The sequence below is a fragment of the Narcine bancroftii genome, chromosome 4, assembly GCF_036971445.1.
Source record: "Narcine bancroftii isolate sNarBan1 chromosome 4, sNarBan1.hap1, whole genome shotgun sequence".
In the NCBI taxonomy this organism is placed as follows: Eukaryota; Metazoa; Chordata; class Chondrichthyes; order Torpediniformes; family Narcinidae; genus Narcine; species Narcine bancroftii.
In genome coordinates, this window is record NC_091472.1 from 172,279,416 (window position 1) to 172,292,276 (window position 12,861).

Below are 12,861 nucleotides of genomic sequence, written 5' to 3' on the forward strand. Positions count from 1 at the left end.
GGACAAGATGCAGAGTGCCCTCTCAGCCTAACAGGGAGAATGGCAGAGGTAGAGGACAGAATGGGCACAAATGAGGATAGAATAAGTAGAGTGGGAAATGAATTGGATGCATTGGTGAGGGAGGGGGAATGTGACTGTGGTAAGTTGGATGTCCTGGAAAACTACAGTTGAAATATAGTGGGGCTGGTGGAGAGCATTGAAGGGAAGGACCCTGTGAGGCTTTTTCCAGAGATGGATCCCCGAAGTGCTGGGCATAGACACATTAGGAGAGATGGTAGAGGTGGAAGGGGCACACTGGTCAAAAACTGGGCCCTGGGCAGAAACCCCATTCCATCCCCAGTGAAGCTGTTGCGTCACCAGGACAGAGGGAAAACTTTGGGAGTGGCGGTGCCCAGTGCAAGAAGGAGGGGGGTGGGGCGATGGAACTAGAGGGATATAAAGTATTTTTCTACCCTGATAATAGCGCAGCACTTTTAAAGCACAGAAAATAATTTGTACCAGTTAAAAGACTGATTAAACAGAAGGGGTGTCCTTTGACCCAGCTACTCTGTAAGTGGTGCTGCCAGGGGGTGGGGAAGGAAGTTCTTTGCGGAACTTGAAAAGGCACAGCAATTTGTAAAGGAACTGCCAGCACTTGGTGGAAAAAAATAAAAACAAAAGCCGGGACTAATGTATTTTACTGTAAAAATAAATTGCATAATGGAAAGTATTTTGATGTAAATATTGGTTTTATGTGAATGCATTGGAAATGAGAAATGGGAAGGGATCTGGGAGGATTGTGGGGTGAGGGTGAAGGGGAAAGGGAAAGGTGTAGACACACAGAGGGAAATGGAGATGGCATGGGAGATGTGATCGCTGTGGGGGGGGGGGAGTAGGAGAAGGGAATATGGGGAAGGTTTGGGGTTTGTTGTTGTACTCTGTAGTGTCTTTGTCCTTTTTCTCTCTCTTGTTTTCTTGCGTTTTGTCATGGAACCAGCGGGATGGTCCGAATGGTCAAGGATAAAGAATTGGATGGATATCGGACTAGGGTTGATGGGGGTACATGGGGCGGAACAATCACAGGAGGAATCACTGGGGCAATGACCAAGTAAAATACTTCGCTTTAATGTGAACGGATTAAATGGGACGGTGAAGAGGAAAAGAGCCTTGGCACACATAAGAGCATTGGGAGTGGATATTGCTTTCCTTCAGGAACATATTTAATGGAATGTGAACACCAAAACCTGAAGAGAGGATGGGTGGGCCAGGTACTAGTGTTCTCCTTTAATTCTAAGGCAAGGGGGGGTTGCAATTTTGATAGAGAAAAATGTTCCAGTGAGGGTAAGGAATGTGGTCATGGACATAGCAGGTAGGTTTGTGATGGTACACTGTCAGATATACTCAGAGTTCTGGACCCTACTGAAAATATATGCCCCTAATTGGGAGGATGAAAAGTTTATGCATTATTTTCTTGACATTGACAGAGGGAAGAGAAAACATCTGGTTTTTTTGGGGGTAGGAGGATTTCAATTTTGTCTGAATAAGTTGTCAAAAAGGGTAAATAAGGTCAGGGTGGCTAAAACTACCCTGACCTTTATGAAAGAGCTGAACTTAATAGATGCCTGGAGGTGGCACCATCTAAGGAAAAGAGATTATTCTTTTTATTCAAGACTGCATGACCACGACACCAGGATAGATTTATTTTTGGCATAAGCCCAAATAGAGGGTGGGATCATGGAAACAGAGTACATGGCAAGACTTTGTCAGACCATTACCCCTTGACATTAATTGCAATGCCAGATAAACAGGAGATGATGTATAGATGGTGCCTTAACCCATTGCTGTTCAAGAAGCCAGGGTTTTGTAGCTTTATTAGAACACAGATAGACACATTCTGCGAGGCCGACTGAAACTCGACTGCGGTCAAATTCCTTCTTTGGAACACTTTTAATACATTCTTGAGAGGTCAAATAATTGGTTGTACAAAAACAGTTAAAAAGGAATATCTTATAGAGGTAGAGGAATTGGAGCAGGAGATTGTGGACTTAGAAAAGATTTTCAAAACTCAGGGTCAGAAGAGGAATATCAGACTTTGACAAACAAAAGATTCATATATAACACACTCCAAACTTGTATGCTGGAGAAGGCCATATTAACCATATAACAATTACAGTACGGAAACAGGCCATCTCGGCCCCTCTAGTCTGCACTGATTTAAGTGATCTCCTCTAGTCCCACCTACCTGCTCCCTGTCCATAACCCTCCAATCCTCTCACATTCATATATTCATCCAACCTTCTCTTAAATGACAAAATTAGCCCTGCTGCAACCACCTCTTCCGTAAGGTCATTCCACTCAGCCGTCACTCTCTGGGTGAAGAAGCTGCCTCTCATATTACTTCTAAACTTTTGCCCCCTAACCCTTAACTTATCCCCCTTCGTTCCAATCTCACCTACCATCAAAGGGAAGAGCCTATTCACAGCTAATCTGTCTATCCCCCTTATAATCTTAATACCTCTTTCAAATCCCCCCTCAACCTTCTACGCTCAATTGAATAAAGACCCAGTCTACTCAATCTTTCTTTGTATTCTAGATATTGCAACCCAGGCAACATTTTAGTAAATCTTCTCTGCACCCTCTCTACCTTATTGATATCCTTCCTATAATTTAGAGACCAGAACTGCACACAGTATTCCAAATTTGGCCTCACGAATGCCTTGAACAGTCTCAACATCACCTCCTAGCTCCTATATTCTATGCTTTGCTTTATAAAGGCCAGCATACCAAAAGCCTTCTTTACCACCCTATCAACATGTGAATCCACTTTCAAAGAACAATGAACCATTATTCCAAGATCTCTCTGTTCCTCAATGTCCTCCCCTTTACTGTATATGTCCTGTTTTAATTATTCTTCCCAAAATGAAGGACTTCACACTTAATGATATTAAACTCCATCTTCCAGCCCACTCTTGTAAGCAGTCCAAATTCTTCTGTAGTCCCCGAAAACTATCGCCACTACCCGCAACTCCCCCTATTTTTGTATTGTCAGCAATATTTACTAACCCAACTTACCACTCCATCATCCAAATCATTAATGTAAATGACAAACAACAAGGGACCCAACACTGAGCCCTGAGGCACACCGCTTGTCACCTGCCTCCATTCTGACAGTTATCCACCATGACTCTCTGGCATCTATCTTCTAGCCACCATTGAACTCATCTATCTCAACATTAATACCTAGCGCCTGAACCTTCCTCACCAACCTTCCATGTGAACCTTATTGAAAGCCTTACTGAAATCCATATAGACTACATCTTCTGCTCTACCATCATCAACCTTCTTAGTCACATCCTCAAAAAGTTCAACAAGATTTGTCGAACATGACTTTCCCCTCACAAATCCATGTTGGGTGTCCCTGATCAGTCCCTGCCCCTCTAGATACTTATACATATTATCTCTAAGAATCCTTTCCGAGTTTACCAACCACTGACGTCAAACTTACTAGCCTATAATTGCTGGGCTTACACCTGGAGCCTTTTTTAAACAGAGGAACCATGTTTGTGACACATCAATCCCATGGCACCATGCCTCCCTTCAGTGATTGTTGAAAAATCACCGTCAGAGCCTCTGTTATTTCTTCCCTGACTTGCCTTAAGATCGAGGCAAAAATATCACAAGCTGAGGGAGTGAACCCATAATGTTCTCTCCTGGCAGCTGAGGGCCTCAAGAACAATTAATGCAGTCCAGACAAGGGATGACAGGATCTCATAAGTCAAAGGAGCTAAATGAAGTCTTTAGACAATTTTATGAAAAATTGTATAAATCAGAATCATTGGGAAAGCCTGAGAAAATAGATAAATTCCTGTTAAAATTGGAGTTACCAAATTTAGATCAGGAAGATCAGGAGGGATTGAATACTCCCTTCATAGAAGAAGAAGTAGAAAAAGCATAGAGTCTGTTACAAGCTGGCAAATCTCTGGGGGAGGATGGGTTCCTCCCTGAGTTTTATAGGGAATTCAAAGATCTCCTGATGCCCATCTTTATGGAGGTGGTGGATCAGGTGGTTGAAACCCACATACTCTCAGAATCTTTTTCAACATCAATTATTACGATGATTCCTAAAAAGATAGGGACCCATTGAAATCTTCTTTTAGACCTATTTCAATGCTGAATACAGACTATAATATATTTGCTAAGGCCCTGGCAAGTAGATTGGGAAAGCATTTTCTGAAGCTAACAAATGAAGACCAAGTGGGCTTTGTGCAAAAAAAGACAGGCTGTGGATAATATAAGCATACATTTGGCATAGTCAAGGGATGACCCAAATGTAGCCATGGCCCTTGATGCTGAGAAGGCATTAGAGTGGGACTTCCTGTTTAATGTACTGGAGGAATTGGGATTAGGGTCAACTTTTATAAATCGGATCAAAACGCTATACCATGCACCCAAGGCCAAAGTTGCGACCAATGAGCAAATATCTCCAGCCTTCCCATTATTGAGATCTAGTAGGCAGGGGTGTCCATTGTCTCCAGCTCTATTCTGAAGTCATACAACAAGATCCAGACATCAAGGAGTTCAGAGTGGGTCGGGAAGAAAACAAAATTAACCTATTTGCTGATAATGTGCTAATTAATATATCTGACAGACTCAGAAACTTCATTGGCCAGGCTCCACTCTACTTGGGAGGATTATAGTACAAGATCATTTGGGACAAGAGTGAAATTATGCCACTTACAAAAGAGGATTATGGTCATTTTAAAGAAAGCAGCCAATTGAAGTGGCCACAAAAGAGGATTAAGTACCGGAGAGTCAGGGTGGACAAAAACCTGCAAAATTTATATAAACTAAATTAGACTCCCTTGCTAAAAAAAAAATGAGGAGGACCTGAACATTGGTGGGCAGGGTCAATTTTGTTGAGGTTAATGTGCTGCATTAAGGCTTCATTACCTCTTCCAGACTTTGCCCATGACATTGCCCCAGAGATTCTTTCAGAATATTAATTCATAAGTAGGTTCATTTGTAATAGGAGAGTGGCCAGGGTCTCCATGCAGAAATTAACCTGGGATTACAGACTGGGCAGATTGAGATGACCACACTTTAAGAAATACTATTGGGCAGCACAGTCAAGGTAGATCACCTCACTCTTTGAGGGAGGAGGTATACCATCCTGGGCACAAATTGGTCTGCACACGATAGGTGAGAAGATAGCAGAAGACTACTTATAAATGGGACTCTAAATTATTATCTGGCAACAAAGACACCCCCTTATTAAAACACACTATATGTGAAACAAGATTAATCAATGCATTGGACTTAAAGTGGGGTTGTATTCAAAAACCATCCCTGACTCAGAATGGCATAATACCATGGTCAATAGATAACATGATCCTGGACACCTGGCGCCAGAAAGGGATTATGTGTATCGAGGACTGTTATGAGTGGGGGCAGCTAATGTCATTTGAACAACTTAAAAATAAATATGATTTGCCAAACAAGACATTCTTTTTCTATCTTCAGTTAAGGTCTTTCTTAAGGGATAAATTAGGCCAGCTATGATCCTGCCAGTGGCATGGTGGTCCTGATTCGAAAGGGGAAGACATGCAAGTTTATTACGGTAATGTATTTCTTACTCCAAGTAGAAAGCCCAAAACCAGGTCTTCATAAATCTAGGGAAAGGTGGGAGTCAGACTTGGGTATAATGATTAATGAACGGTGCTGGTCAGACCAGTGTTGTGACAGCATGACCTCAATTATTAAAACTCGATACAGGCTGGAGCAGTATAATTTTCTACACCAGTTGTACTATTCGCCGCAGAAATTGAACAAGGCTAAACCAGAAATTTCAGATCAATGTTTTAGGTGCAGCATAGAGATGGGAACCTTTGTGCACTCAACCTGGTCATGCTCCAAGGTGAGGCCCTTTTGGGTAGAGCTAGGCCAAGTCCTAGAAAAAAAATCATAGGTAAGTGTTTCTCCGACAACACTCTCCCCTTCCTGCATCTCTCAGTCTCCATCTCAGGAGACAAGCTTTCCTCCGACATATATTACAAGCCCACCAACTCCCAAAATTACCTTGACTACATGTCCTCACACCCTGTCCCCTGCAAGGATTCTATCCTCCTCTCTCAATTTCTCCAACTCCGCCACATCTGTTCCCAAGGCGAGGTCTTCCAGTCGAGATCTTCCAAAATGTTTGTCTTCTCCCGCAAACGTGGCTTCCCCTCCACCATCATCAACTCAGCCCTCACCCACATTTCCTCCATTTCCCACTCATCTGCCCTGGCCCCCTCTGCCCCCAGATGCAACGAACATAGAATCCCCCTCATTCTCACCTACCACCCCACCAGACACTGCATCCAACATATTATCCTCCAAATTTCCAGCACTTACAACAGGATCCCACCACCAGACATATCTTCCCCTCTCTGCCTTCTGTAGAGAACGCTCCCTCCGTGACTCCTTTGTGCACTCATTCCTCCCCACCAATCATCCCCCCGGCATCTTCATCTGTGGCCACAGGAGGTGCCACACTGACGCCCACACTTTTTCCCTCACCACGATCCGGGGCCCCAAACTGGCCTTTCAAGTGAAGCAACAGTTCACTGTGTATCCACAGGATTGATTTACTGAATCCCATGCTCCCTTTGTGGCCTTCTCTACATAGGAGAGACTGGGCACAGATTGAGAGATCACTTCGTTGAACACCTTCGCTCCATCTGCTACAGTAACAGAGACCTCCCAGTAGCCATCCATTTCAGTTCTGTGTTACACTCCCACACTCACATGTCAGTCCACGACCTTATGCACTGTCCCACCAAGTCCCCACCCACAAATTGGAGGAGCAACACCTGATCAGGGCACTCTCCAGTCAGATGGCATTAATATAGACTTCTCCGGTTTCTGCTAACCTATTCTCCTCTCACCCCCCTTTCCTGTTCTCCTCCCTCCCTTCCCCCTCCCTTCAACTAGCCATCCCTCCTCCATTTGATCTCTGCTGTCCCCTCCCTCCCTCCTTCACCTATTACCTCTTGCCTTGTGACCACACCTTCTCCCCACCTACTCTTTTGCTTGGACACCTACTGATATTTTCCCATACCTTGATGAAGGGCTCAAACCCAAACGTTGGTTATGTATTTTTACCTTTGTTATACCGTGACAGAAGTGCACCAAAGAAGAGGTACAAGGACTGCCTAAAGAAATCTCTTGGTGCCTGCCACATTGACCACCGCCAGTGGGCTGATATCGCCTCAAACCGTGCATCTTGGCGCCTCACAGTTCGGCGGGCAGCAACCTCCTTCAAAGAAGACCACAGAGCCCGCCTCACTGACAAAAGGCAAAGGAGGAAAAACCCAACACCCAACCCCAACCAACCAATTTTCCCCTGCAACCGTGTCTGCCTGTCCCGCATCGGACTTGTCAGTCACCAACGAGCCTGCAGCTGACGTGGACTTTTTACCCCCTCCATAAATCTTCGTCCGTGAAGCCAAGCCAAAGAAGGAAAAGAAGATACAGGACACTGCTTGATCTGCTGATTTTCTTCAGCTTTGCGTGTTTTTCCTTAAGGATAGAAGCTGCTTTCTTAAGACACCATTTCTTGTACATGACCTCGATGTAATGAAGACTGATTCCCATGATGGTGCTGGTTGAGTTCATAACTCTCTATAGCCTTTTCCTGGTCTGTACATTGGCATCTCCATACCAGATAGTAATGCAACCGGACACAATGATCTCCATGTAGAAATTTGCAAGTCTTTAGTGACATATCAAATCTCAAACTCCTCACAAAGTATAGTCGCTGACAGGCCTTCTTCATGATTGGATTGACATGGAGACCCCAGAACAGATCGCCAGAGATGTTGGCCCCCAGGAATTTGAAGTTCTTGACCCTTTCCACTGCTGACCTCTCGATGAGGACTGGGTCATGTTCTCCTGATTTTCTCCTCCTGAAGTCCACAATCAGTTCCTTAGTTTTGTTAACATTGAGCGCAAGGTTGTTGATGTGACACTGCTCGAGCTGACCTATCTCCCTCCAGTACGATTCCTCATTGCCATCTGTGATTTTGGCAACAAACTTGGTGTCTTCAGCAAAATTATATTTGGCATTTGGCCACCCAGTCACAGGCGTAGAGCCCTTTCCCTTCAACTTTTTATTCTCTCTCTTACCAGAACCCCTCAAAACCACTCTACACTGTTTAGTTTGAAATTTAATCTACAATTTGCAACCCACACAAATGCTGGAGGATCTTATCAGATCAGGCAGCATCTCTGGAAGGCAGCAGACAGTTTGGCTATAACCCTTCTGATAAAGATCGCAGCTGAATGATTTCTACCCATGGATGCTGTCTGACCTGCTGAGATTCCTCCAGCAGTTTTTTTTTGTTTGCCTAAGATTCCAACATCTACACTTTCTCACGGTTGAACAAATGTTTGTGAAGTTGGACCAAAACCAACCTGCTGTCACATTCACTGTTAATGAAGGCTAACATCTAGTGTGGCTTCCTTACCACCTGATCAACTTGATTGCTGCCTCTTTCATCTTGCACACTGAGGTGCCTCTTGTTCCTCAATACTCCTCAGGGCTCTCTCACTTCCAAGGGTGCTCCGGTTTTCTCCCACACCCATAGCTGTGCGGGTTAGTGCGAGAAGGAAAGTTGACTGGAAGAGAGAAGCTTGCTGCATTCCTTTCTTTCTTGTTATCAGCCAGAGCTGATAAAAGCCTCCTTATTTGACAAGGTAGTAAAAGATTGTTGACCACTGAGTAAAGGACACGACTGAAAATTCTCCCAAGAGAATTCTAAGAAATATGCACTTTTCTGGAGCAGTCTGTTTGAATGTCCTGGAAACTGAGGGATTTGAGGGTGTAAATATATGACAGAAGCCACAAGGGAGATTTACTTGGGGTGAGACTAGCTCCTTGTGGCAGTGCATCTTGCTGTATTGGAGTTCTCATGCTTTGGAAAGTGTGAAAAAAAATCAGTGCAGCTGTATTCATGTTTGTTTTCAAACAACTCAAGGTCCACTTTAACAAATGAGTGAGTTGGCCACTGTAAGTTGCCTCCAATGTGAGCTAAGTGTCCCAGTCCGTGACTGGGAAATTAGATCAGTCTCTGCGACTTTTTCAAAGCCTCCATCAAATTTGCACAAACACTCTCCTTTGCTCATTAAATACAGCCCCTCTATTGTGCTCTCCTGCAAGTTCCCACCCAGTTCCCTTTTACCTCCTGTTGGATGCACTCTGCATTGAGCAGGGGGCTATCCATCGTCCACTGCCCGAACTCCCGCATATCCCCCCCAAATAGGAGCGCCTGACATCCTCCTGCTATCCCAAGGCACGCCAGCGGGCGGCGCGGCGAGCCAGGATTTAAGGGAGCTCAGCAGCAGTACCAGCTGTATCCCCCCACGCAGAGAGCAGAATGGAGCGGCGCCTGGCAGGGCGGAGCCCTGGAGACAGGATGGAATCATGTCAAGGCAGTGGATGCACAGACTGCAACCCAGTTGCCATCCCGATTGCTCTTCTCCACACTGAGCGGGCAGTCCTGGGTCAATAGGTACACTAACGTACAAGAGCCTCATTCCACTGGGCAATAAGATGACAAGTGACTTGTTTCTGCAGGACCACCCCCACCCCCCCGCACCTCCCACTCGTCAAGGAATCGGACTCTTGAACTAACCACACAAAGATGCTTTCACCCCATATCAACTGTAATCTCTATAACTCCCTACTCGGTGCTCTGTTTTCACCTGCTGTACTACAGGAGGGTTGTTGAGCTGGATTGCTTGCAAAACAAACTTTCTCATGTTCATATGACAATGAACTTATCAAGTCTCAGTCTCCCTCTGTTTATTCATTATCGTGCATATTGTACAATGTATATATGCATCAAACTTCTTTCTTACTGCAGCCAAACAAAACAAAAACTACCTACTAAATACTTGATTGAATTAAAAAGACAATAAGCCACATCCCCTCCCCGCCCCGCCCCCCCCCAACTTCCAAAAAATAGATAGTGAAACAGGACAACCTGCAGATGCTGGAACCTAGTGCAGAAGATAAAGGTGCTGGAAAAATTCAGCAGGTCATGCAGCATCCACAGTAAGTAAAAGGCAGTTGACATATCAACCCTGAGCCCTTCTTCAGGGGTGTGAAAAATTAGGCAAATACCTGAATAAAATGGTGGTGGGGGTGGGGACAGGGGGGAAGAGCACAAGTTTAACAGATGAGGCAAAATGTGTATACAGGTGAGAGAGTAGAAGTTGAGAGGTGAAGGAGAGGGCAAACACTGAGGAGGGTAGCTCTCATAGGGGAGAAGGGAAACAGAGGCATGGGGAAAGAGAGAGAGAGACTTGGGGGAGAGATTTAATGGAATTTGAAGGTTGATATTAGTGCTGTCTGGAGATTGCCACAAAGGTGTTGTTCCTCCAATTTGCAGGTGGCCTCGATTTGGTGTGCGGAAGTGAAATGGCTGACCACTGGGAGGTCCTTCCAGTGGACAGAGTGAAGGTGCTTAATGATGTGATCTCCCAGTCTGCGTCCAGTCTCTCTGATGTTGAAGAGACCACAGCAGATGCCATACGTGGGCCCCTGCAGATTCATTTGGAAGGACTATCTGGGCCCCTGAATGGTGGTGAGGGAGGAGGTGCAAGTGCACTTATGGCAGTCACAGGGGTAGGTACCAAGGGGGTGATTGGTTGGAAGGGGACAGTAGATGAGGAAGTTCACAGAAAATGGAGGGGAAAGATGAGAATACACGATATGTTTGGTGGTGGGATCCCACTGTCGGTGGTGGGAATTGTGGAGAATAAAGCTTGATCAGCCAATGTGCAGCGTGATGTGGAGGTGTCTCTGACCTGAAACCTCGACCATTCTTATCCCCACAGATGCTCCACGACCTGCTGAGTTTCTTGGAAGATCATGTTTTACTCCAGATTTTGGCATCACTCAAACTGATTTCATATTTGGTTCAATTTGCCTCCAAGAACATAAACGTGACAGTTGCAGCTCTCCCGTATGGACCTTTTGCAGGAGGGCGAGTGCACACACCAAAGTAAGGGCATGACATTCAATCCATGCCCAGCTCTCTAGCCCTCTGCCATCCTAGCCCCAGAGATATTCATCGCCCCCAACAAGTGTCTCACCCAATGGGCACCAGATGTGCCAGCAAGGCGCCCAACCTTACCAGGAAGCTCCTGACTCCCTGGGCGGTGGATGGACAGTTCCAGTGACAGTCTCTCTGAGGTTTGAACACCCTGGCACCCTATTCCCTGTCCTGTCTGGTTCAGCAGCAACTGTGTCACCTGTACCCAGACTGATATCACAGCAGGTAAAGCCAGATTTAATCTTCTGTCCTCTTGTTACCAATTCCCCTCCTCATGCATCCAAGGGGATATATTTTCTCCCTCAATATCCTCCAGTAACCTACGACCACAGATGTTGGGCTCACCGGCCTGTAGGTCCTTGGCTTTACCCTACAGAATTTCTTGAACAGAGGCACATTTGCCTCCCTCCAGACCACTCGCTCCTCACCTGTACTTAATGACAACATAAATTTCAGCCAGGGCACCTGCTATTTCCTCTCTGGCTTCCCAGTGTCCATGGATCAGGACCTTTAGCACCTCAGCAGTAATACTGATTGTTCTCAAGACACTAATATAGACTTCCCCAATTCTTTCATCTTTCTGCACAGTAAAATCAGAGGAGAAGTACTCATTTAGGACCTTGCCCATCTCCTGTAGCTGAGGGATCCTACATTTTCTCTGGTTACCCTTTTTATGTGCACCATGAAATAATCCCCAGTGTTATCTGCCAGCAATATTTTCTGTCCCCTCTTTACCCTCCCAGTGTGTGCCAAGTCTGACGACCTGATCTTCAAACACTCACCTTCCTCAGAGACTGAAGACTGTGCTGGGGCATTGGAGATGGAGGCAGAACTTCATCTTTGCTGGTGTGGGTTCTCGTCCGTCACTGCTGGGTCTGTCCACAAGGATCCTGATGCTCCAGGCTCTCAACTTGCGAATTTGGAGTGAAGGGTTTCCTGCTCTTTTAGTGATGAGTGACTCATAGAACATTACAGCACACAATGTTGTGCCGATCTATAAACGTTCTCCTCATCAACCTAACACTTCCCTCGCTCACAGCCCATAATCCTCCATTGTTCTTACATCTACAGTTGCTATCTATCTGAAAGTCTTCTAAATAGAGTATTGTACTATAGTACAGGCCCTTCGGCCCATGCTGTTATGCCGACCTATGTAAATCTACACCACCACAATCTAATCCTCTTCCACACGCCCATAACTCTCTATTTTTCTTACATCTATGTGTCTATCCAAGAGCCTTTTGAATGTCCTTATTGTACCAGCCTCCACCAGCACCCCCAGCAAAGCATTCCAGGGACCCACCACTCTGTGTAAAAAAAAAACATACCCTTGACATCTCCCCTCAACTTTCCTTCCCTCTGGAATCATCAAACCCAGGGAAAAGGGGCTAATCTTTTAACCTTGGTTAAGGTCCACCCTAACCAAGCTCTTCATAATCCTATATACCTCTATTGTCGCTTCTCATTCTTTGTCGCTCCAAAGGGAAAAGTCCAAGCTTGCGCTGGACTCGGAGTGCCAATGAGCCAAAAATTGGCCTGGCCCATCCCTCAATCCACCCCTCCCCCAGAATTAGCCTTCCCCTGGGGTACTGTTGCTTGGTTCAGCTCCTGTTGAAAGACTAGATCATGGATTAACAAAGCTCATTATGTTTGGACCCAAGTTTGGAGTCATCTACAGATGAGACAGAATTAGCCATGGGCTGAGAGTGAGGAACAAAGCGTTAGGGTGCAGGGAGATACAAAAGATTAATTGTTGTGCGAACCCCCACAGTAACTGTATTTT